This window comes from Cnephaeus nilssonii, assembly GCF_951640355.1.
Source record: "Cnephaeus nilssonii genome assembly, chromosome: 6".
NCBI lineage: Eukaryota > Metazoa > Chordata > Mammalia > Chiroptera > Vespertilionidae > Cnephaeus > Cnephaeus nilssonii.
This window is the reverse complement of record NC_137077.1, coordinates 41,861,809-41,889,182: the sequence shown is the minus strand read 5'-3', so window position 1 is coordinate 41,889,182 and position 27,374 is coordinate 41,861,809. Positions and strand designations below refer to the sequence as shown.

Below are 27,374 nucleotides of genomic sequence, written 5' to 3'. Positions count from 1 at the left end.
ATCACTGACTACCGAAGTTAGGCATGACTTTTGTCAGCATAAGGCAGTCTACAAAAAGGACATCAGACTAGAGGTGAGAAGAACTAGGAACAAAAGACTAGCGAGGTAAGGCACATTAATGGACTTATTAATTTACTTGTTTGGAAGAAAAAAGTTTCTGAGCACCTAACTTCAGATCATTTGTTTGAACCATGACTAGATGACAAATTCAAAATTCTGTTTAGTACAGTGGTCGGTAAACCATGGCTCGCGAGCCACATGCGGCTCTTTGGCCCCTTGAGTGTTCTAACGCCACTTCTTCAAAATAGACTCGCCCGGGCGGAAAACCGACTTCTGCGGATGGGCCACGAAGTTTCAATCGCACTGTATGTGTGTGCCCGCACGTGGTATTTTGTGGAAGAGCCACACTCAAGGGGCCAAAGAGCTGCATGTGGCTCGAGAGCCGCGGTCTGCCGACCAATGGTTTAGTACATAACAAACAACTATAAGAATGCCAAAAGTATCTACTTAAAGAAAATTTCCAAGCTATAAATATCTATATATATAAAAGCCAAGTGCCTGGAATGACCGGTCTCTATGACTGGCCCGATATGGGCCCCGATTGGCCCCCCAACCTCCCTTCGCCCCTCTCCCCCGCCAGCCTGCCCCTGATAAGCTCTCCCACCCTGACTGGGGGCAGGGCTGGCTGGCCAACTGCCTGCGGCCCCTTGCCCCTGCCAGCCCAGCCCTGATCAGCCCCCATCAGGGGGGGCCAGCCAGACCCCACCCATGCATGAATTTGTGCACCGGGCCTCTAGTTTAACTATGAAGTCACCAAGGTAGAGTGTGTATGCACATGTATATATAAATCCATACATATTACTTATATACATGTGTATATATTTTCTACCTCAGTGTTTATATTTTACTTTAATATAATATATAATTTTTATCAGTAGCAATTAGATGTTATTTCCTGTCCAAAAATTGCTGTTTCCTCCATACTATTAAGAAATGTAATTTCTTTAATTTATAGTCACAAAATACATTTTAGATGTCTATGTTATTTTTCAAACTTTGTTATTCATGCATTTAGAGAAAATTATAGTTAAATCTCCATGAAAATTAAGTGAAATACAAATTACCCTTTTTAAAAGAACTATTAAATTTTGACTTTTCTAAATTTAACAAAAACAATTAATATAACATGTTTATTCTCTGAAAAAGAATTTTGTTCATTTAGAAAAAAATAATTTGAGATATTGTTTGGCTTGTGATAGTGTTTACTCCTCAAATGATCATTGCTAGCTGTGGTAATTGCTGCTGTATTTTTAAAATGTCTGCAATGTTTGATTTCTTAAAAATAAATATTTAAAGAATATTTAATTTTGACTCTCACTAATAGGTGGCTAAATTATATTCAATTCATGTCCTTGCTCTTGAAAACCATCCATAAGCCTCAAGAAAATCAATAGGATAAGTTCTTCAAATGACAGAGAAATGAAATATATAAATCCCTTAGCTGCTTTCTCCATTTCAGGGTGTGCATGTGCACCCCCCCTCCCCCCCCACCCCCCCCCCCCACACACACTTTTGCTAAATAATGATGAAATTTACTTATAATAAGTTTAATTTCAGCTATTTAAACCAACCATTTATTCCAGTTTATCCTAAGATTTACATGACCCAGAATTGATAATACTACTCTAATAAACCAACATAGAAAACAGTATACCATTCACATACTATAAGTGATGTCAAGGCAACAGAGCACATTAACTGCTCTAACAAACACAGAGTACCCAAGTCAAGCCAATGCAGCCCCCATGGGGGGAAGTCAGAACCATGATGTTTCAGTCTTAGTGGAGGTAAATTCCTTACCAAACCAGCCAGCCCACATAATAACAGCATTCTAATGCCAACCACAGGCCTCAGCAGACCACTTTGTGGGTGGCCTAAATTTTATAGGCTCCTTTATAACAGATGTACTAGATGAGGATAATGTTACACTGTGAATTAACCTGCAAATTCTTTAATGTAAATCTGCTGTTTTACCTAAACTCTAACTCTTCGTTTAGCATATTTACAGAACATAAATGTGCTACAGATGTGCATATCAAGAGTAAAACCATATTAAAATGTGTTCATACACTTATTTAAATTGTAAACTACTATCACTCTGGAGACAAGGTAATACAAGCATTTAAAGATTGTGTTTTATTTTTTAATTGTAAGTCCTTTTTGAATTATTCATTGAAATAGACAAATATTGTACATTAGATAAGAACAACTAGAACTGCCCAAAGCAATGCAATCTCCACTAAAGGGCAAATTTTCTAAAGAGACTGCTTCAAATACACTGGTAGGCCATTAGACAGGAAATAATTAGTTTTTTGTTAAAGGAAGAACCACACCCTCCAACATTTTATAAATAAAATTCACAACTGTCAGAAACCTATTTCCGAAATCTGTTCCACAGTAAACTCAGTCCCAAACAGGAAGGGTGTAGTTATCTGTAGGAGAGTTTGTTTGCTTATGGTCCCTAGCTGGAAATGCATTCTAATCTTCAGATTTGATATCTACAGGCCACACAGGAAGATTATTTTGTTGTTGCTTTTCCCCCTGATTGGACTTTATCAAAATGGGAAACAGGTTAAAGTTTGGGTGGGGTTCACATAAACTGCAAAGAAAGGTAGTTAAATTTGCCAGTATAATAAAAACACTACCCAAATGTGGTTTCACACAGTCCTTTACTATAGTAGCCTGTGTTAATTAATTCTCCCAAAGTACTTCTAGGAATAAAGGAATATGATGAAATAAACTGCCAAGGCATTTTACTATTAATTATGCTTCTGGTGATTGGAAGAAGAGCATCTGGCCAAACAAGCTCAATGGCAAGCTTGTTCTGTATCTAAAATACCTGTAATAACATAAAGCACCTCTAAAATGTGCTTTAGGCCTCAACCCTGATCCCACAAATAGAGAAACTAAAAATTAAGACCACATGAGTTGTTAGAATTTTCATTTCAGACAAGTTTTCTTTAGCATTAGCATTCCACTGCTGTCTGAGAAATCAGATGGAATGTCTGAGGTCAGAGCTGTGCTATCTAATACAGCAGCCAACTAGCCACAGGAGGCTACTAAATTTGAATATGTATGCATATACTTACCTTAATATTTAATTTACAATTTAGTTTATATTAATGTTAGGAGGTAACTGGTTAACTGCAAAAGTGAGGCATGCACACAGCCTTAAAAAGCTGGGGAATCAAAGAAAAACAATTATTTTCTCTATTGTTGTTGCCTCATCATTCTATATATTTTCCTTAATCTGAACTCATTTGGTTCAAATGCTGTATGTCCTGTGACCATCCTGGAAAGGTAAGGTAAACACAGACTATTAAAACAAAGCATAAAGGAGACATTTAGATGTTGAAGGTGGTATTGAAGCTGGATAAAACAGAGAAGCAGTTCCATGAACAGGCTTATTGAGTTCAAATCTCGACTCCACTACTGTGGGAGGCTGAATAATGTCCTCTACCCCACATCCAAGATGTCCATACCCTAAACTCTGGAACTCATGAGGATGTTACCTTACATGGTATAAGGCAGTGGTCGGCAAACTGCGGCTCGCGAGCCACATGCGGCTCTTTGGCCCCTTGAGTGTGGCTCTTGCACAAAATACCACATGCAGGTGCTCACATACAGTGCGATTGAAACTTCGTGGCCCTTGCGCAGAAGTCGGTTTTCAGCTCTCAAAGAAATTTCAATCGTTGTACTGTTGATATTTGGCTCTGTTGACTGAGTTTGCCGACCACTGGTATAAGGGACTTTGCAGATATGCTTATGTTAAGGATTTTGAGTTGGGAGATTATCCTGGAATATCCAGGTGGGGAAAATGTATCACAAGAATCATGAAAACTAGAAATGCAGGAGGGCCAGAAAAAAAAAAAAAGGAAATGTGACCACAGAAATAGAGGTGGAATGATGAGCTTTAAAGATGGAGGAAGGAGCCACCAGCCAAGGAATGAGGCAGCCTCTAGAGAACCGACAAGTCAAGGAAGCGATTCCCCCCTAGCAACTCCGGAGGAAGTGCAGCCCTGCGGACTCTGGTTTGGGCCTGGAGAAAACCATTTCGAGCTCTGCATGTTTTTTTCAAGCTCACATGGAATATTTACCAGAATAGACAACATCCTGCAATCATAAAACACACCTTAACAAATTGAAAAAACAGAAATCATACACTATATGCTCTCAAACCATAAAGGAATTAAATTAGAAATCAACAGAAAGTAGAAAAAAATCTCAAAATATTTGGAGATTAAACAACACACTTCCAAATAACACAGAAATTAAAGAAGTCTCAAGAGAAATGTAAAGATATTTTTAACTAAATGAAAATACAACTTATCAAAACTTGTGAGATGCAGTAAAAGTAGAGCTTAGCAATTTATAGCATTGAATGCACATTAGAAAAAATAAAGATATAAAGTTAATATTCTAAACTAGAAAACAAGAGCAAATTAAATACAATGTAAGCAATGAAATTGAAAACAGGAAATTAGAGAAATCACTAAACCTAAAGCTGGTTCTTTGAAAAGATTAAAAAAAAAACAAAAAACCTCTAGCCAAGCTAACCAAGAAAAAAAGAGAGAAGATACAAATTATTTAATATCAAAATTGAAACAGGGGTCATCACTACTGACCTCCTGGGACATTAAAAGGATAATAAAGGAATATTATTAATAACTCTCTGCCTGCTAATTTGATAGCTTACATGAAATGAACCAAGTCCTAGAAAGACACAGTGTCCAAAACTCAGACAAGGATAAATAAATCATCTGAATAGGCCTATATCTATGAAAGAAATTGGATCAATAATTAATAAACTTCCCAAACATTTAAGGAAGAAATTATACTACTTCTCTACAATCACTTCTAGTAAACAGAAGCAGAGGGAACATTTCCTAACATTCTATGAGGCCAATATTACCCTATTACCAAAATCAGACAAAGACATTACAAGGAAAGAAAATTACAAGACCAATCCTATATAATAAAGAGGTAACATGCAAACTGACCCTCACACCCTTGCACAAGATGGCCGCCCCCATGTGGTCAAAGATGGCCACCACAAGATGGCCATCAGGGGAGGGTAGTTGTGGGTGATCAGGCCAGCAGGGGAGGGCAGTTAGGGGCGACCGGGCTGGCAGGGGAGGGCAGTTAGGGGCGACCGGGCTGGCAGGGGAGGGCAGTTAGGGGTGACCGGGCCGGCAGGGGAGGGTAGTTGGGGGCAACCAGGCCTGCAGGGGAGGGCAGTTGGGGGCAATCGGGCCGGCAGGGGAGTGGTTAGGGGGTGATCAGGCTGGCAGGCAGGTGAACGGTTGGGAGCCAGCAGTCCCGGATTGTGAGAGGGATGTCTGACTGCTGGTTTAGGCCCACAGGGATCAGGCCTAAACCGGCAGTTGGACATCCCCCAAAGGGTCCCAGATTGGAGAGGGTGTAGGCTGGGCTGAGGGACACCCCCGCCCCCAGTGCACAAATTTCATGTACCAGACCTCTAGTCTATATATATAAAAGGCTAATATGCAAAGTGTCCTCTTGGGAGTTCGACTGGGAGGCCGGGAGTTCGATCGCTCACTATGACGTGCACTGACCAACAGGGGGCGGCGCAGAATGAAGGCCCCGGCTGGCATCCGGCAGCCCAGGAAGGAAGGCCCTGATCGGCCCTGATCGCCGACCAGGTCTAGGGACTCTACCTGTGCACGAATTCGTGAACTGGGCCTCTAGTAGCTCTCATAAACGTAAATAGCCAAAAATTCTCAAAAAAGATTAGTGAATCAAACAATGTAGTAGAATTATGCAACACAACCAAGTAGGATTTATTCCAGATATACAAGACTCATTCAACATTTGAAAATCAATTATTAGAATCCATCACATCAATAGGCTAGAAAATCCCAGCAAGTATATATATGGAGGAACTTTAAATGCTTATTGTGAAGTGAAAGAAGCCAGTCTGAAAAGGCTACACAATGCATGATTCCAACTATATGACATTCTGGAAAAGGCAAAACTATAGAGACCTTAAGAAGGTCAGTGGCTGCTGGATGAAGAGGGGGGATACATAGGTGAAGCACAGAGCATTTTTAGGGTGATGAAACTACTGTGTCAGATGCATTCTGCATTTGTCAAAATCCAGAGAATTATATGACATGAAGAGTGAACTCTAGGGACTTTAGTTCATAATAATGGATCAACATTGGTTCATCAATCACAACAATGCAAAATGTTAATGATGGATGAAGCCCTGTATGGAGAGGGGGAGTATATGGGAACTGTCTGTACTTTCTTAGAATTTTTCTATAAACCTAAAAATGCTCTAGTAAATAAAGCCTATTTTAAAAAAAGAATCACACAAGCAAATTTTTAAAGGGGGGTAAGTTATTTACTCCCGGTGCCTCAGATTCAGCATTGACAGACCTGACTATGCTGTTATAAGGATTAAATGAGATAACCAAGAGCACTCAGAATAGTACTTGCTATACAGAAAGCATTTAGTATAAAGTGATGCTGATGATGGATGGAAACAGGAAAAACAACTCTTCTGACTTTGTCTAGAGAAGGGAGCATTAGAAAATGGTATTAGGACTAGTTCTTTTTTTAATGTTTAATATCTAATTTTGACATTGAAGACTATAGTTTGTTTTATCATTAGTGCTTTTATTTTGATTTCAGTTTTATCTCAAGTTGTCCTTCACTTTCTGCTAACATTAATAATATACATATTTAAAAATCAATATGATGATCACATTTGCCATTTCAAGAACTAATTCTTTAAACATGAGAAGTTCACTCTAGGGAAACATGAAGAAGGAAATGGCATTATGGGGAATTCAACTGGTTTGGCATAGCTAAAGCATAGATTATGTTCTCCTTCAAAGTAGATCATGAAGAGCTTTCTTTCAAGGAGTTTAGACCTCAAACTACAAATTAGCAATAAGCAAATGGGAAAAGAGCTACAAGGAGGAAGCGGGTCCCTTTGATGTATCAGGAAGAGAGAATGGTTAGGAATTAATACTACGGACTCCTGAGAGTGGGTACTATGAATGTCACATGACATGATGTATTAAAGATGAGATTAGAGACTGTACAAGTAATTAAGAAGCAATATGGATATGATAATGTAAAGAATGATGGATGGAAGATTTTTAATTCATTTCAAGGGGAAGGGTACTGGGAATGGGAGATAAGTTCAGTAACTAATACATAATTGAAGTATCCATCAAAAGGAATTTGAGTAGTGAGTCTAGACTTCAGAAGAAGGAAACAGAAGAGAGAGGATAGGAGGAAGGGAGAGAGGGATTGGGGAAAAAGTTATCTTTACATTGAGGCCAGTTGAGGCCATGGGAGTTCCTTAAAGAAAGGGGTAAGTTCTTTCTAGTCCCAGTATTTGTACACAGTAGATACTCAGTAAATGCTGAATGAATAGCTAAAGTCAGCTCTAAGAGAATGGTAATATAAGATCAAGAGGCAGCCCAGAGTAGACATCTAAAATCATAAATATCAGCCACAGAAGAGACAATACAAGACTAAAAACCAGAAGAATGAAAGCACAGGTGCCAAGGAAAGTTTGTAAAATAAGGATATAGTCAATCAAATGCCAGAGAAAGACCAAAGAAATTGACAGACAAAATACAGTATATTGATTGAATTTGGATATGAGTAACTGGTTAACTATAAGAGCAGTTTATTGGGATGATGAAGATAATAGAGCTGTGCTGTCTAATATAGACACTAGCCATAAGTAACTAATTAAATTTTAATTTTAATGAATTAAATTTAATTTAAATTAAAATTCACTTCCTCAGTCACACTAGCCCTATGTCAAATACTAGTGGCTTCCATATTGGACAGTGCAACTTTAAAACATTTCTATCATCACAGAAAAGTCTGTTGTTAAAAAGAGCTATGGAGTGAAAAAAAGATGAACATGTAGTGATAGGTGTTAACCTGGTAAGTTAAATAATATATATATTTGCACCTATTTTGTCATTAAAGTGGAAATAAAAGCTTACTACTTTTAAAGGACCGTTGTGAAATATAGTTAGTATCTTTGAAATGTTCTACAATATTTTGATGAAATGCAAGTAAAAATGTAAGTTAAAACAAGTAACTCCAATAGAGACTTAATATACAAGCAAACATTCATAATGTCTCATGTGTTGATGAGGTTGGATAAAAAGTGACAGCATATTGATGTTAAATAGTGGAGACAAATTCAGACCCTTTAATTTTGAGTCTGTAGTAATGTAGAAGGCATCAAAGCTATTATAACTATGTTGCTCTTTGTGCTATATTAATAGAAAATATATCTTTGAAATGTCCTCCTCATAGCTGCGGCCCCATTGACTCTTGGAGCACAGATGCTAAAAAGGCCACTGATATTTGCTAAGAAATGCATTATGAGCACATGGGTTAGATCTCAAATGCCTTCACTGAATATGTGGGTGCAATTATTACAGCCACATAAAAAAGAAATTGCAAGGCTAATGATAAAGTGGATAAATGCTAAAAAAAACAAACACACCCCATAGAAATCAATGTTGATAGAATTCTCATCCATAAATGCAGATCAACTTATAAATTTACAGGATTCTAAGATTAACATATAAATGGTTTTCATTTTACCCTTTCCAGCTTACTTGTTCTTTCAATCACAATACCCTAAATAAACAAAAATAAAAGTAATTTCAAAGAGTTGAAGAATCCTTCACTGATGCCAAAAGCAGGTCCTACAGAGATTAAATATAGGAACTAGACACAACTTAAATTAATACTAAGTGAAAAAAGTTGCAAGGGAAATAAGAGATACCATTTATGTATGTTTTTTAAAGTTTATTTAATTTAGGGATACATATATATAAAAATACAAACACATGCATTAGAATGACAGCTGTGAGAAGGGAGGGAGCCAGAAAGGATCTGAAAGGGGTCTTATCTATATCTGTAATATTTTATTTCTTTAAAAAAAGAAGAAAGCCACAAATATTGATCTCTAGTTAATGGCATACATGCTGAATTAGGAACAAAGTGTAATGAAATTTGCAATATACTTTAATATGCATCAAAAATAAGATTAATTAATGGATGAATAGAGGAACAGATATATGACAAAATAAATAAAATGAAAATGTTAAAGAATCTAGGTGACTATATGGATGTGCACTGTATAATTCCTAATGTTTGAAAATTTTCATAAAATTCTAAGGGGAGAGATGTAAAGTAAAATTAGGAGCAATGATGGATATATGTGTCTGATCATCTCAGCTTACAAATGAAAATGGTTCTGTTTTGCTTAGACCTTGGATGATGAACTCTGCATCTTCTCAATGCGGGTTGAGAATGACAAACATTATCCTACCTAATAAAAGAGTAATATACAAATTGACCATACCTCCGCTACACCCACAAGCCACGCCCACAAGCCACGCCCACAAGCCACGCCCACAAGCCAATCAGAGCGAGTATGCGAATAAACCCAACCAAGATGGCTACAGCCACAGAGAGCAGGAGGGAGGCTTGGATTTCCCAGGCAACAGAGGAAGCCAAGCTTTCCACCTGCCCTTGCCAGGCCTAAGCCTCCACTCAAGGCTACAAAGTTTCAATTATAGAAGGTAAACAAATCCAAACAGAAATGGCGGCAGCCACTGAGCTGGAAAGAGAGGGAGGCTAGGGTTGCCCCCGGCAATGGAAGAAGCAAAGCTTTCCGCACATCCTGGCTGGCCCAGGCCTCCGCTTAAGGCTATAAAGTTTCAATTATAGAAGGATAATAAACTCCAATAGAAATGGCTGCCGGCCACAGAGCGAGCAGGAGGCTTGGCTCCGCTCCAGGCTACAAAGTTTCAATTGTAGAAGGTAAATAAATTCCAGATACCAGGGCCTCCGCTTGCATCGCCAGGGGGCGTGGCTGGCCTGCAAACCACCACAGGCCCCTCGCCCAGGCCGCCCCACACCCCACGGGAACCCCCACCCTGATCCGGGACACCCTTCAGGGCAAACCAGCTGGCCCCCACCCGTGCACCAGGCCTCTATCCTATCTAATAAAAGAGTAATATGCAGATTGACCATCACTCCAACACATAATATGGCTGCCCCCATGTGGTCAAAGATCCTGCCCCTATGTGTACACAAGATGGCCACCACAAGATGGCCAGCAGGGGAGGGCAGTTGGGAGGCACCAGGCCTGCAAGGGAGGGCAGTTGAGACGGACCAGGCCTGCAAGGGAGGGCAGTTGGAGGCAATCAACCCTGCAGGGGAGGGCAGTTAGGAGTGACCAGGCTGGCAGAGAAGGGAAGTTGGGGGCAAACAGGCTGACAGGGGAGCAGTTAGGCATCAATCAGGCTGGCAGCGGAGTGGATAGGGGGTGATCAAGCTGGCAGGCAGAAGCAATTAGGGGCAATTAGGAAGGCAGGCAGGCAGGCGAGCAGTTGGGAGCCAGCAGTCCTGGATTGTGAGAGGGATGTCCGACTGCCCGTTTAGGCTCGATCCTACCGGGATTGGGTCTAAACGGGCAGTCGGACATCCCTCGAGGGGTCCCAGATTGGAGAGGGTGCAGGCTGGGCTGAGGGACACCCCCCCTTCCGTGCACGAATTTCATGCACCAGGCCTCTAGTCCTATATAATAAAAGACTAATATGCTAAGTGTCTGGTCATCCATTCAACCAATCAAAGTGTAATATGCTAATTATATGCTAAGGCCACTCAACCGCTCGCTATGACGTGCACTGACCACCAGGGGACAGAAGCTCTGACTGGCAGGTTAACTTGCTACTGGGGTCCAGCCAATCGTGACTGAGCGAGACGGGCCAGACACGCCCTGGAGCCCTCCCGCAGTCCCTCCACGGCTGGCCAACCTCCCACGTCCCTCCCTGGCCCTGTGTGTGCACCAGTAGGGTCCCACGGCCTGGCCTGCACCCTCTCGCAATCCGGGACCCCTCAGGGGATGTCGGAGAGCCAGTTCCAGCCCAATCCCACAGGCCAGGCCAAGGGACCCCACTGGATTCATGCAACGGGCCTCTAGTTATAGATATTAATGAATCTGTAAGTGCATATATAAATTTGAATGAAAGGCAGCTGTGCCTACCAGACAACTAGAACTCACATGTGCAAGGCACTGGATTTCATCAGCCCTGTAGCACATCCTGCTCAAGGAAATTAGGTTCTAGTAAAAAGAGTGATACATTTAAGATAACCATAAGACAAGGTAGAATAAATAAATGCCATGAGAGAAATAAAAAGTATTAATAATTCCTAGTAAGTAATTATTAATAATTCCAAAGAAAAGATAATGGGTAGAAGGGAGAGGATTAAAAGCACTGAGAATGTTCCATGCAACTTAGAAGCTTGCAAACAAAAAGCATAGTACGTTTAAAAAGTAATAAAAGGAAGTTTTAGAAAAGATGGCTAATGGACAGACCAAAATCAAAATGGAGATAGATATAAACAGGTTGGACTTCAAATAACTTATAGACTTATGGTTTAATTCCTCCTTGGAGTTAAAATAACTTATGTTACACTGTAGACATTTTTTTCTTATTCATCAGACAATAAACCACTGGAGATTGTTGATTACAAGAAAAGTAATGTATTCATTACTCAATATCCCCTTCAAATCTGATTCAGTAGGCCAGGAAAAGTAATTTTGTGTTTCAAGCCAGTTACTGGTTTGAAAAAAAAACAAAACACTTCTAAGATTCAAAACTTACAAAAAGGCTAAATATAAAGAAAAATATTCATAATAAAGACTAACAACAATTAAATCTATATATATAAAAAAAGAGGTAATATGCAAATTAGGCCGGGACTCCCTAACGGGTCACGACCAGACAGGAGGAGGTTGCGCACACAGGTGAGGCCCAGAGTGGAGACAGAAACAGAGGCAGGGGAGCCTGCCCGAGCAACCACACGGGCTCGGGCGGCCCTGGAGCGGGCACAGGCGGGGGTCGGGGGACACTGCAAGTCAGGCATGGGTCCCGGCCCCCCGCGGCACCGATCTGGCCTCCCGCGGCAGCCGGTGCTGCATGAGTCAGGTGTGGGTCCCGGCCCCCCGGGGGGCACCTCCTCGCACAATTTCAATCGCACGCTGGGCCTCTAGTACATTATAAAATAGGTTTAAAAATTCTAATTGCTGAAAAAGTGGTTAACAATAAACATTTTGTTTGGAGGTTCTAGCAGGGGAGCGCAGCTACTTGTATACCCTTGACCGAAGACCGGTCCTCTCCTCTGGGGGGAAGGTCGTCCTCTTCAACCGAGCGCGCAGCTTCGGGAGGGACGCACATGGATCGGTGAGGGAGGAGGGGGACACCCGCCTAGCCAGCCAGATCAGCCGAATCAACCCTGGCGATCAATGGGGTGACAGATGTCGCAGCCAGATCGCCCTCACATCCAACAATAAACATTTTGTAAAATGACAAAATTTTCATGTGGCTTTTAATTTCATGTCTGAGAACAATATAAATTCTTTAATAAAGTCAGGGAGGGAAAGGCTTAATTAGAAATTTTCTCAAGTTAATGTCTAAAACATCCATCACAATGAAAGAGATCACAGGTTAAAATGGCAAGTCAGCTTCTTAAAAGATATTTGTCACTTAGAATGTATTTCAATTGACTAAAAAAATCAATTTTAAAAGGTATATGTAATATTTAAACTGATTATTTTACATATAGCTAATTGTTATAAAATAAATTATTATATTGGGTGAGAAATGAAATGAAGCTAAGGCGTATACAAGTAAAAGAAGAAAATAATATACAGTTTAAACTATGGTTATCAAAAAAATGTATTTTACAATTAGTTCCAAATAAATCTTTTTAGAAAGTAATACATTTTAAATTGCTCATGAGGTAGTTCAGTCCTCAAATGATTTAACATTAAAAATCAAAAAATTACAAAGTCCTGACTGTACAAAAAAGTCATGTTTTAAATTGACTAAGGCCAAAGAAAGGAAGGAAGAATTCAAGGAAAATGGAGAGGAACCCTACCTAGGCAAAGGTCTTTATAGCTAGAAATGGTGATGGGTTACAATTTTAAAGGGTTATCGTTTGTTTAAACAAAATAACATTTTGAAATTATTGGCATTTAAGAAACATTAAGTCACTAACAATATTTTCATGTAGGTTTTCACATTCTTTTATGTACCAGGAATCCTCACAAGTACTCTGAAATTGCTATCTTAATTTTATAAAAATAATGAAGCAGAGAGAGTAAAAGGAGTTAGTTTTAAGAAGTATGCTTAACATTCCCAGCCTAGGTTTCTCATCTATCTCTTACCATACTGCTGCAATAACTCACGAGAGTTATATAAATCCAAAACATAAGTAAAGCCCTAACTGAGACTAAATCCTTAACAAAGATAAATTAATCTGCTTCGTTTTGAAGAGGGATATACAGCAAGTGGCTTGGAGGGGCCTGGAAGGCAGATCAGCTGATCATGATTCCTAACTATCATGAAACATTATGTGTGCGTGTCCTTCATGTTTAATACTTTAAGTCATGTCCCTAGTGAAATCTGAAACTTGGATTATTTTTCCAGACAGCTTCAGGGATGTCACTGAGAAAAATGTATGAAAAACAAACAGGTAAGATCAGCCATCTTTACCATGCTCAGAAAAGTACTGCTGTTTTATAAACTGCATATGCTGGGATGATTAAAGAGCACTTTATGGTTGAAATGTGGCATTTTCAATGTGTTCTGCAGGGGAGGATTGATCTTTAGCTTTTTTTTGCCAGGTGATTCAGTGAACCAGGTACATTCACTCTATTATACCATTCCTTTCGTCATTAAAATTCTGTAATTATATAGGTGATTTTAGGGGAAATCATTTTCCCACTATGAAATTTCTCCATGTCTCATTCTGACAAATTAAGTTATGGTTTCAGCACACGTGTGCTGTTGTGCTACTTTTTCTTTTTCTGTTTCCTGGGATTTTGGACAGTTTAAATATTTTGTATGTACTGAAGTTTAGAAAACCTTTCATTTTTGTTACAGTATTCAAGGTATTGTGAATTTTCAGCTCAACATGAAGTTCTTGTTAATGCAATAGTTATGAGAGACTTAAAATGTTTGCTAGTCTCTTTTTTAGTAAAGGTGATGGCAGTGGGGGTTGTTAAGAGGTCACTGAAACCAAAGGTGCCAGGGAAAAGGCAGGAAACACTAATGGTGGGCACGATTAATTATAACTCCAGTATAGAGCAGCTTCTGCAGTTTCTGCTCAGCTGTCTCTTCCCACCTCCACCCCACATCTCGAGAGAAGCCTCTCTGTCAGGTATATTTATATTATGTCCACTGAAAACTATGTATTTATAGAAGATAGAATTTAAGGGATTTTGGTGAGGAAGATGAATCCCAGGGTTTACAACATTATAAACTGGGTGTATGATGCTGACATTGCCAAGCAATATGGGGGAAAATGGATGGCGGTTGAGTAGGGAGGCATGTGGAGAAAGAAGGGAACTAAAGAAGGGAAACTGCCTAATGGCCTTCCTGTTCCTGGCTCTAAACCTGGTTTCTGTTGTATTTCATAAGCTTTCAATATTTTCCTTTTACTTGCTAAAGGTAGTTTGAGTGGGTTTTATAACTGGAAACCAAAAGGAACTTTTGGTTAATAGCCTGATATATGAATCTTATCTGGCCTCCTGGGAGCAGCAGAGACCTGTGCAATCACACCTGCGCTGCAGCGTATCTGCTTGTCAGCAGTGCTTTCACACTGGCAGGAATGCCAAGGTGATGGTATGAACCTATTTTCTCTTCAATGAAATTGCAAACCCATCACAGATGCTTCACAGGCTTTATCCAACACAGTTAGAGGGAGGCTATACTTTTACATGGTGAAATCTAAACAATTACCAATCTTTCGAATTCCCACTGAAAATACAGCTTTTGTTACTTTTGAGAAAAAAAAAAGCAATGTATCTGCTTTCAGCTCATCATATTCAAATGTAAGAAATAGAATATTATCAGTCTACTTAATCATACTTCTACCAGAGCTAGGCTTTTCAAACAGATAATATATAATACCACTCTGGATACTTCTAAGATGTGTTTCTTCTTCCCAGAAAAAAGGTATTATTAATGACTAACACAAATAGCCCAACTTTATTTTAAAAATAGGAACTGCAGTATCACGTATATTAAAAGTAGGTTAAAATTAATTAATATTTAAAATAATTCATTATTATACTTTTATCTCTGAAGGCATTATATACACTGGGGAAAGTCCATAAATTCCACTGCATATGAATGAAAACATATTTTCAAGGCCTACCTACATATATTTTTCTAGTCTATGCTTTATAAAAAATATTTTTTATTGATTTCAAAGAGGAAGGGAGAGGGAGAGAGAGATTGAAACATTAATGATGAGAGAGAATCATTGATTGGCTGCCTCCTGAACGCCCGCCCCCCCCCACCCTCATGGGGGGCATTGAGCCCACAACCCAGGCATGTGCCCTGATCGGAAATCGAACTGTGACCTTCTGGTTCATAGGTCAACACTCAACCACTGAGCCATACCAGCTGGGCTCTAATCTATATTTTGAAAAGCAAAGTATATAGAGCAATTGATATACAATCTAAATGAATGTGATGTCCACTTAACATCACAAATAAATGATGTCTCAAATAATGCTGAAGTTCCTTCCAAGAACCTGAAAAATACTTATAACAATACTGTGTACACAAATGAACAGACACATGCTAGAAGCACAACGCTCTCGTGATTCCATCAGTCAGCTATGCTGCTACTTCCATTTCATTCTCAACGTAAGCTCTGGGTGCTGGTCACAAGGACGGTATTAGTAAATTTTAGTAAACGAAGATCTAAATCTGGTCCTCAAAAAGCCCATTTGAAGATAGAGTTTAGCTATGGCCAGGAATTTGAGACAGGAATCCAGTCAAATTAAATTTTTTGGTAATGTTTGCAGGTGATTTGGGGTAAGCTGATATTACTAAATACTGTATTTCTACTTATTTGAAATTAGGGCAAAAAATGATGTAATATGAATTCTACTGGAATCCTGAAGGTATAATGAAACTTACCATATGTATTTTCAATATGTTGAACATTCATTAAAATAGTGTTTTAAAATTTGACTTGCTGGTTTAAAAGTATATACTTTTAAATTACTAACTATGTTTGTTGACAAAATCACTAAAACTGGACTGATTGGTATATTTTAGGTAAGAATAATAGAAAAAAGCAGGAAAAAAATCTTTGTTTGGATTAGCAGCACTGGACATTGAAATGGTTCAGATAAAATAAGGGTCAAAGGGCTGACCACCTTACTAAAAGAGCCAAAAAAAACAGTAGACTGTGGCTTCCCCTTTAACCTTACTTCATGCAACATTACCATGTGCTCACGTAGATACAACATAGACAGAATTTTTTCTTATAAACACATCCTGGAAAAATGCATTAAACCATTCCTCTCCTCATATATATTTTCAGTACCCTATGTCAATAAAAAGCACAAATATCAAAATGTGGCTTCATTCTCTGAGAGTTCAGTGTCTTCGTGTTACAGTATTTAAAAGTCCAGAAAGTAATATTTATGGTTAGGGCTTATTTCCTGGGCAAACATGAAATCATTTGTATAATTGCTAAATTATTCTACTTTTAAAAGGGACTACAGGCAGTCCTCGGGTTACGTCGTTTTGTGGTTACGTTGCCATCTCCCATTTATTTATTAAAAAAATAAAAGTTCCGTCATTTCAACGTATGTACATATGTGCTTTATGTTTTTTATTATTTATTTACCACAAGTAAACGTCAGCAACTGTTATCTTTCTTTTTTTAAGTTTTTTCACTTCATTACTGCTGTGTGTGTGCTCCATGTGAGTGACGTGGGTAGGTGGGTTCCGACTTACGGCAAAAATAGCGTTACATCGCACAGTAGGAACGGATCTCCAACGTAACCCAAGGACCTACTGCACTTCCATGCTTGGAGAGGTATCACAGTCTGGAATCTGACTCTGTTGTATACCTCCTTATTGCTATTCCTATAGTCACAATGCTGTTGTGGAACTAACAATACAACCCTGTTTCTAATTGTTTAGCTTCTAGTTGTTCTATTCTAAACTGCCCTACTCACAGATGCCAGCATCCTAAAGATGGAAACGCCTTTTCAGAGAACACTGCTGCTCTGGCTTCCAACATCTGATCCAATTAAATTCTTCAACAAAATCTGAACTACTAAAATCTTATCACTCACCAAAATGCCATCCACCACATATTTTTTAGTATTTTACCTGTTCTCATAGATCATCAAAATTCCCTTACATGCTTTTCTACTACTTTAATTGCTTCAAATTTTTGTACAAAATATCTTGCACAAACTTATTCCAGATCATTTTTTCTAGGTTACTTTAAATATTTAAGAAATGTATGTTTCTTTCTGTCTACCTCTTTCATTATACTGAGGGCAAACATTTTCTTTTGCTTCCTTTGTAACTGTCTCCCATTAAGTATAAGGCTGGGAACAAAATGGATCTTTAATTATCTCTGATTAACTTAAAAGCTTAAAATCATATATTTTGGCCTTGGCTCAAACTTTAATTAGATAATTTTAGCCATCCTATCCAATTGATCCCATATGCAAATTCTTTAAAATTAGTAAATAAATTTGTTCACAGGACTGTCAATAAATATTGTTCCTTTATCAAGTAAAGGTCATAATTACATCTTTACTTGATTTAGCATTACAAGGAAAGTGAAGTAAAATAAATATTCTCAAATCAAACAGGCAAGAAAGTTTATATAATAAAGTCATTTCAAAATAGTGAAAAGCCTTAAAACACAATACCTTGAAAAGTATAATTTTATTATTTCTAAATATATAGTCACCTCAACTTTTGAAGTATTTAAAATGTAAAGACCTTGATTCAGATTTTTTTTTGACAAATAAAACTTTCTTGTATAAAGTTATTCACAGAATCGTGCTGATGGTTTGCTTAGCAAAATGTTTTTTTCTGTAGGTTGTGTAAAGTGATCCTTGATCCAATATACAGACCACATCTTGGGTTAAAATACCCAATTCCTGCTGTACAGATTAACAACACTCTACTATTCTGTGGGAATCCAATCTTCTAACCAGAGTATAAAAGATTTGGTCTAAAGTTCTCCCCCACCCCCTAAGACAATCATACTGTAGGAAGAAAATAAAATTCAGTTAGAAGCAGGTTACTTCAGTGTACATTCATAGAGTTTTCACTGCTAAAATTGAACCCCAAGGGACAAAATAATTTTTTAAAGACTACTATACAAAGAGACAAGTCTTAAAATGTCAAAAAATATGTATCATCTTTTGCAAAAAACAAAAATAAACCACACACACACACACCAAGCAAACCTAAACCCCAAACAAAACTCATCCAGAAATGGTACCACTTAAGATGTCACTATTTAAGAAATCAAAAGAATTATACACTAAGATGAAATAATTAAAAGGTAAATGTATTGCATATAAAACAAGAGAAAATTTTCCAGTTCTGCCTCTGTCGCCATTGTGTAAGTGTGACAGGAAAGCTGTAAAAACTTTCCCCAAACACTAAATCTCATCCCGTGATTAGAGCCAGTATTTATCTGATGTAGCTCAATTGTGTAGCAGCTGCATTTTGCATTCTATTTTATTTAATTACAGTTAAGTTATTTCAGTGTTAGAGACAAAAGCCACATTAAATTTGAATAACCAAAATACAACTTTAAAAGTCAAATTCTGGCCCTGACTGGTGTGCCTCAGTTGGTTGGAGTGTTGCCCTGTGTACTGAAAAGTTGTGGGTTCAATTCCCGGTCAGGGCACATATGGAAGGCAACCAATTGGTGTTTCTCTTTCATATCGATGTTTCTCTCTCCCTCTCTCCTCCTCCCTTCCTCTCTGAAATCATTCTCCTCACATATTGAACACCCTCAAAACTATCCACATAAAAATCAGATTACACCATGTTTTCTTAGCCTTCGATTATATTTCAATATAATTACACAGTAAAAGCTATAAATTCAAGTCCTTTGCATCATAAAATTCAACCTCTTATGACCTTGAAGAATGAGCCACTCATATCCACAGGTATGTAAAAAAAAAAAGGAAGAAAATGTAAAAAATGACCACAGATGTAATTTCTTACTTTGCTCCTACAAAAGAAGCAACTTCTCATTTATACTGAACAAAAAAATGTCATTTAAATCTAATTCAATCTTCAAAACTACACAAAAAGAAGCCTTTGCCTTCAACCCTTTTTAAAAGTTTCCCAGAGACACAACTCTTATAGAAAGGTAGGCTCATAAGCACTTTAAATATCCAGTTTTACTTTGTTTAATAGACATCATGGATTTTATGGTCATGGAGCCCCGAGGTCTGGGCTATTGTGTGACCCTGGGCACATTACATAACTCTGTAAGCCCCAGTTGCCTTATTTGCAATGTGGGGATTATAACAGTACCTTAGCTCACAGGGCTTTTGCAAGGATTATGTGATAGAACAAACATAAAGTACTTAATACTCGGAAACCATTCACTTAAACACTTGAAGGCCTACTAGTCAATAAATATTTGGGGACCTGCTATGGACCAGCTCTGTATACCTGGTAAACAAGAAAACATATAGTCCCTATCCTCAGAAAGCTTTCCTGTTTTATGTGTAGAAAGATAAACAATCAAATGTATGAAAACACATCTATCTATATAAAGCCTAAGCAACCATCGTAACCGAATGGACGACCAAACAGGCTGCGTGAGGTGACTAGGCCGGCAGGGGGATTAGTGAAGGGTGACAAACAACTGAGCAGCAGGCTGTGTGGGGCGACCAGGCCTGCGGGGGGGGGGGGGGGGGGGGGGGCAGTTGGGGGCAACCAGGCCAGCAGATGGGGGCAGTTGGGGGCGACTAGGCCAGCAGGGTGGCAGTTAGGGGCAATCAGGCAGGCAGACAGGTGAGCAGTTAGGAGCCAGTGGTCCTGGATTGTGAGAGGGATCCCAGATTGGAGAGGGTGCAAGCTGGACTGAGGGGACCACCCTCCCCACCACCCCTGTGCACGAATTTCATGCACCGGGCCTCTAGTAAATGTATAATTATAGTAAGTGTTACAAAGGAAATAAAGTAGGTTTAGTAATGAAGGAACTACTTTGATTGGTCAGGGTGATACGGAAATGTTTTAGGGTAACATTTAAGCAGGGGTCTGAGAGGTGAGGAGAAACCAGAGAGAGAATTCTAGGCAGAAAGAATAGCATCAACAAGGCCAAGAGAAAGCATGTTCTGAGAGGCCGGTTTGACTGCATCACAGTGAACCACGAGGGTAATATGAAAGATATTTGGAGGGAGAGGTGGTAGACAGGACCAGCAGATCTCTATAGCAACAGTAAAAAACTTCGGGTTTTTATTCTAAATATAATGGGAAGCCACTGGAGGGTTTTGAGTAAAGAAACCATTATATTTAACAGGTTTAAAAGTCAGGAAATAATCATAGCAACATTCCATTTGGCTAGGAAGATCTAGATTCAAAGCATTCTAGAGCACTGAAACACACCTTTGTTTAAAAATACTATTGTTTGTTCCTTTTAAGTGGAAAATTCTTAAATATATTAGCCATTTCCTGCCTTAATTTTTAAAAAGACATCTTAAAAACACTGAAAAATAGAGCCTCCCCTTTTAAATGCATCATGATCAATAGCAATGCTGAGTTATGGATATAAGTTTAATTTGTATCATTTGCCTCTTTAATTCTGAACTGCACAATATGTAGCTGCTCAAAAACCTGGGCAACAGAACTGGTCAAACTTCCTGGAATGCATGTAACTGAATGAAAGACAAAAGAGAGTAAGTTTGTGTCATTAATTTTTCCCCCCAATAAAATCATCACCTTCTCTGCCTTATGGGTGAGCATTTTTTGCTTATTTAGTAACATTTAAGGTGTTTTTCCTTGGTCAACTATGGATAAACAATCTGGTTTGTCTTTTCTATTCTTACTCAATGGATGCTGCTGTGAATGGTTGGAAAAAGTCCAAAACTGCAATTATTTGATCCTCCATGACCTCCTTAATCTCTCTTGTTGACTCCATATCAACATACAGCATATGGGGCACTCTAAGCCCTTTCCATGCTGATAGCACTCTCCCCTCCCTATCCCATTTCCCCTTACTTTTAGCAAAACTGCCTCTCTCCTTAACTTATCTCTTCTCTACCTCAAAAATGCTGCCACTTTATTCTACTTTGCCCTAGTGCCAGAAAAAGGTTTCTCTAAATTTTGAAGGTTATTCCCTCTATCTGTGCTACTGATAGACTTCTTGCTTCATCTATCATTTCATCTGTTTTTATCTTCAGTCTCTGTCAAATAACCCTTACCTTTCACAAGTGGTCAAAAATAACGAACTAGGTCTCAGGTTTTATTTCTTCTCCTGCCACACACTTGAATGTACTTGTTCTCTATTTCTGACTCCACCAGCCTCTTTCAGGCTCTCATCCTTCATCTAAAGTGTAGCCAAACATTTCTGTACAACCAAACTAATCTTCAAAAAAATATCCTGATCCTAATTCTCCTGTATTTGAAATTCATCCAGAAACCATACTGCCTGTCAGCTTAATTCACACTCTTCTAATCTAGCATTTAAATTTTCAACAATCTGGCTCTAATCCACATATCCTCAGAAAACTATCCCAGGCTTGCTATCTACTGTCTTTTCTCTACCAACAACTTTCTGTAAATTATAATCTATAATCACATCCTTTTAATTTCTCATGTACTACTTGGGGACTGTACCCTTTAACTTGAGATTTGCATGCACTAACTTGAGTTGTTAATGCCAGAACTGAACTGCCATATACCTGTTGGGATTGAAACAGAGTATTTTCTTCCTGATTTGTATCCTTTATAATAAAACTATAATCTTAAATACAGCACTTTCCTGAATACTGTCAGTTGTTCAAGCATATTATCAGGCCTATTGGGAGTCATGGGAACCCCAAAACTTGTAGCCAGTGGATCAGAATGCAGGTGGCCCAGGGACCCCCAAAGTGCAGCAGATGTCTGAAGTAAAGGCAGTCTTGTTGGGACCATGCCCTTTAACTTGTGGGGTCTGCACTAACTCTGGTTGATTAATGACAGGATTGAACTGCAGGACACGATGTTAAAACACAATACTTCCAAAGTCTTCCTACCAAATCAAGACTATTCAAGATCCTTCTATTAAATCACAATAATTACAATTTTACCAACATCTACTCTATTAAGTCATAGTAATAAATGTTGTGACCGGAGAGTAGGGTTGAGGAATGAGGGTATGGGGGTATGGGGGAGAGATTTAAAAATGCCCATGAAAGATAGGGTTTTACCCAAACTAAAGTACTTGTAATTGTTGATTATTCCCTTTAATTCCCTATTTGCAATCTTATGTGCATGTCATTCACCCCATCTATAATCTTTTATCTCCTACTCTACCTAAGAGAGTCCTATCTGAATTTTAAGGATCCAAGCAAATGTCACTTCTGAACTAAAGCCTCTTTAGTTCTCCTAACTGAAACATATGTATCACAGGTCTAATATAAACTTGAACAGGTCAATTGAGCTTTGTTTTCCTTTTCCAAGGATATTTTTTCCACTGATTTTTAGAGAGAGTAGAAGAAAGGGAAGGAGGGAGGGAGGGAGGGAAAAAGCGAGGTAGGAAGGAAAGGAAACATTGATGTGAGCACATTGATCGGTTGCCTCCCGCATGCACCCCAAGCAGGCCAGGAATGAACAAATGAACTGGCAACCCAGGTACGTGCCCCCTGACCGGGAATCAAACCCAAGACCCTTCAGTCCTTCAGTGCCTGGAGCCCAAACTCCAACCACTGAGTAACACCAGCCAGGGCTGAAACTAATTTTTAAAAATCTGTTTCAAGGCAAATAAGCCTAATATCTATATAAAAGCCCAGCGACCAGAATGACCAGAACAACCGGTGGCTATGACGTGCACTGCGGCAGCCAACCAGCCTGATCCAGGCCCCAATCACCACCCCCTGCAACCAGCCCAGCCCCTGATTGGCCCCCAACATCCTGATCAGGGGCGGGGCTGGCCAGCCAACCACCCATGGCCCCTCCCCCCCAGCTGGCCCAGCCCAATGGGCCCCCATCAGGATGGGCCGGCCGGACCCCACCCTGAATTCGTGCACTGGGCCTCTAGTAATAAATAGGAGTAGTCACATTTCTAATATAAACATGAACAGGTCAACTGAGCTTTTAAAATACATAAAATGAAGACAGGGCAAAACAATACACTGTTATTTTCCAGAAAACTCTCCTGTCTCAAAAAAACTTAGAAACACGTTCTTTTAAAAGCATAACTAAGCTCTTAAAGTAAGAGGTATTGTCAGCAGTCATAAATAAAGAAGCAGTAAAGAAACCAGTGTGATAAGCTAACATCGTGGGCCATGGCTGCCCCAAAGAACCTGGAACTCGGAGACTGCTGGGGAATGGGAGGCATGACCTCTGGCCCAGTCAAGGTACAAGGCCTCTACAGAAAGCTAAAATTTTTGTGAAAGGATGAACTAGAAAAAAGAAAACAAACAAAAATCACCGGTCAGTAAAAGAAAATGACAGGTAAACTTCTCCGTCTTAATCTGGGCTCCAAGGAAGAGGTGCAGTTTCCTCTAAGAATTTATTAGCACAGGTCGGACCTTCATATGCATTTGAAGTTCTAAATATAAATTTACCACTCCAAAATACAAATTATATGAGGGAACATGCTTCTGTGAGCAAGAGTCAGCAGAAACAGCAAGCTGGATTAAAGCTCCGAGACTTTAGATACTGAAATCTAAAGTCACTGAAATGATAAATGATAGAAAATAAGATGTTTTAAGGACTGAGAAAATGGAAATATGAGCAATAAATCTAATTCTAGACATTTTTAAAAGAAAACCAATTTGTTCAATTTTACAAACTGAACTTCTAAAAGTGAAAAATACAACTGAAATTAAGAAGTCAATAAATAGGTTAAACAGCAAATTAGAGACAACTAAAATAAGTCATAGATTCCTGAACAAAAATTCATAATTTCAGATTTTTTAAAAAACATTTTTATTGATTTCAGAGAGGAAGGAGAAGAGAGATATAGAAACATCAATGATGAGAGAGAATCATTGATTGGCTACCTCCTGCACACCCCCTACTGGGGATTGAGCCCACAACCTGGGCATGTGCCCTTGACCGGAATCGAACCTGGGACCCTTCAGTCTGCAGGCCAATGCTCTATCCACTGAGCCAAACTGGCTACAGCCATAATTTCAGATTTAAAAAGGTAATAAAGATAAAAGAAAAAAAGTTTAAGATACATGAAAAAAAAACTACCCATGTCCAACAGGAGTACATAAAATTAGAATAGGGAATAATCAAAATTCAAAGAAATCATACTTTATAATTTCCTAACTCTAATGAAAATTACAAAATCTCAGAAAGCATAAATTATCTTAAACAGGAAAATTTTTAAACAATCCATATCTAGACACATTATAGTGAAACTGCACATTAAAAGTAAACAAACTTTAAAAGTAACCTCTTCCTTGCCCCTTCATAGGTTGTCATAAGGATACAATTTTTTACACCAATAATAATTTTAACATCAATCTCAAGATATATGTCAGTCATATGTTATAAATTTATAAGAAATCCTCTCTTGTAGACTCTGAAAATCATAAAAATCTGGCTGTGTTTTTGCAACCAAATGAATGAGATGGTTCTGCTTCTTCCGTTACTTCCTAATTCCTTGAAGGAAAAGATTCTTGAAGATTTACTCTAGTAAATCTGAAATCAAGCAAAAATGGCAGAGCCAAACTACATGGGACTGAGGGTGCTTCGGGCACTCTAACCAGTTCCATTCATTGAACTATTAAACATTAACTGTGAGCCTACTGAAGGTGAGGAACTCAGGATGATACAAAGATGATTAATTGGGTCATCTTCCTTTCAGCCAATTGAAAAGGTATTGTAGGAGAGCATATGCTAGCTATGGGAAGGAGGAAAAGATGTTACTAACTTTTGACTGTGCAGCTTTCATGGCAAACAGTACTTGGTTGTGTAACTGGTGACTTCAATGAATAAAAATAAAATTTTAGAGTAAATAAAACAAAACTTAGAAAGTTATACATGCTGCAAACAAACTATCCTCCCATAACATCAGGTTTCAACTAAAAACACAATTAATTTATTTTATGCTTTTGCTTTACATACGGCCCTGATCTCTTTCACAATCACAATCAAGAATGTACTACATTAGAAAACATGCAATGGAAAAATATTTTTATGTAATAAATCCTCTACTGAGAGAATCACATGCATTTCTGCAAGCTTGATCCTAGTGGTACCAAGAAGTTTTACTAAAATCGCTTATGATTAAATATTTTAACAGAATTAATGAGTACTATTTAAAATCTCTAGATTAAAAAAATCTTTATTATTACTAAGACCTCATTTGATCTGTAACATTTGGACCACATATACAGTTATAAAGGGATGAAAAACATATGTAGCATAACAGTTGTTGAAACAGCACAAGTGGTTTTTCTTCTTAGCTCTCCTCAAACAGTGCCAATAAAGAATGCTAATAATAGAATAAAACTTCAGGGCAGAACAATGTAACCCATAATTAGACATCAATGCAGTATAAAACTGTCAAAGCTCCTGGGCAAGAATTATTATCGAGGACCCTCAAAAGAAGTGTGTGTGTACATGTATGTGTACGTGTGTATGTGTATATGCCAGTAAAGCTAATGAAACCAGATAAATAATCTTCCAAGTTAGAAATAGCCTAAAGATTGAAATAAACACCACAATTTAATACAGCAAAAGACAATGAAATGTGTATGTTTAAGCAAACATTCAGGAAAAATTTGACATAAAGTGATTTAGTGGGGAGAAAGTGACTACTATATTTGCTGACATGTAATTATAAAAATTTAAATTAAAAAAAAACTTAAAACTTTGTAACTTGAATTCACATACCATATATATGATTATTTCAAATTTACCCTGAAATAAAATATTTTCATCAATCTAACATGGGGATTGTATGGATAAAATAATAACTAAAGGGCAAAAGCCCTTTAGTTATTATTTGCTGTTGTATATATTTTTAAAGTTTTCCCCCAAGCAAATTAATCTTTAAAAGATATATGTACAAAAATCAAGTCCTACCAGCCTCAATACAATCATAACCATCACAGATAAATGGAGATAACAATATAGCAGTATATTATCACCATCCTGATAACACATTTCAGGTATTTAATATTTACTTTGCCTTTTACGTTTTACTTCTAGTAAAAGGGAATCAATAGATGAAGGGAATTGGAGGAGTCATTTTTTTGGTTCGTGGTTTTAATCACATCAATTATCATTTCAATCTATTCACAAAGACTATAATTCAAAACACAAGGATTACCAAAGGAACAGATTGCTTTTTAGTGTAATTTATAAGTTACTTGGTAGGAGTTTGGGCCTTATTTTTCTAAGTTAGGATTCCAGGCTATCCCACAAAAACCTTGTAAGCTCACAAGAGTTAAATACCTTTCATCTACCATGAAAAATAGTACAAAATAGTAATAGCAGCCATTTTGATTACTAACAATGTCCTAGGCAACTTAAATTTCTATTCTCACTTAATTATAACATTATCATGAAGTGGGTAATATTACCATCCCCATCAGAGTAGTGAGCAAAAGCACAGCTCAGAAAATTGAGTTTCTCAGAAACACACAGTAAGTGCTGAACTAGGATTCAAGCCAAATCCTCTAATTCCAAAATTCCTACACTACTTGTTATAACTACTACAATAATACAGCAGCATTGTGGCAATTCTCTATAAATCCTTCTATTAACTATGTAAAATTCCATAGTGTGGTTACACTAGAATCTAGTTAGTCATTGTTCTTAGGGAGAAGATAAGGATCCTTGATGGGAGTTAGAGACACAAGAAGCAAAGAAAGGAACAGCAAGGACAAATATTTAAATAAACCCAAATAAATATTAACTGCATAAAATACTGTTTGTATATTGTGGGATTTAAAATATACATGAAAGGCCCAGCTGGTGTGGCTGGCTCAGTGGCTGAATGCCGACCTATGAACCAGGAGATCACGGTTTGATTCCAGGTCAGGGCACATGCCCAGATTGCGGGCTTAGTCCCCAGTAGGGGGGTGTGCAGGAGGCAACCGATCAATGATTCTATTTCATCAGCGATGTTTCTATCTCTCTCCCTTCTCCCTTCCTCTCTGAAACCAATAAAAACATACTAAAATATACATGAAAGTAAAACATAAACAGTAATAGATCAATCAAGAGGAAGTTCAATGGCGTTAAAATGCTATAAGGTGCAGC

The 27,374-nt window shown here is 38.2% G+C and overlaps 1 protein-coding gene across 8 annotated transcripts in view; it reads right to left on the bottom strand.

Moving 5' to 3' along the window:
* The window catches only part of PPHLN1 (periphilin 1), a 108,754-nt gene that overhangs the window by 6,856 nt on the left and 74,524 nt on the right, over positions 1-27,374 (bottom strand). The gene's annotated exons all lie outside the window — the stretch shown is intronic.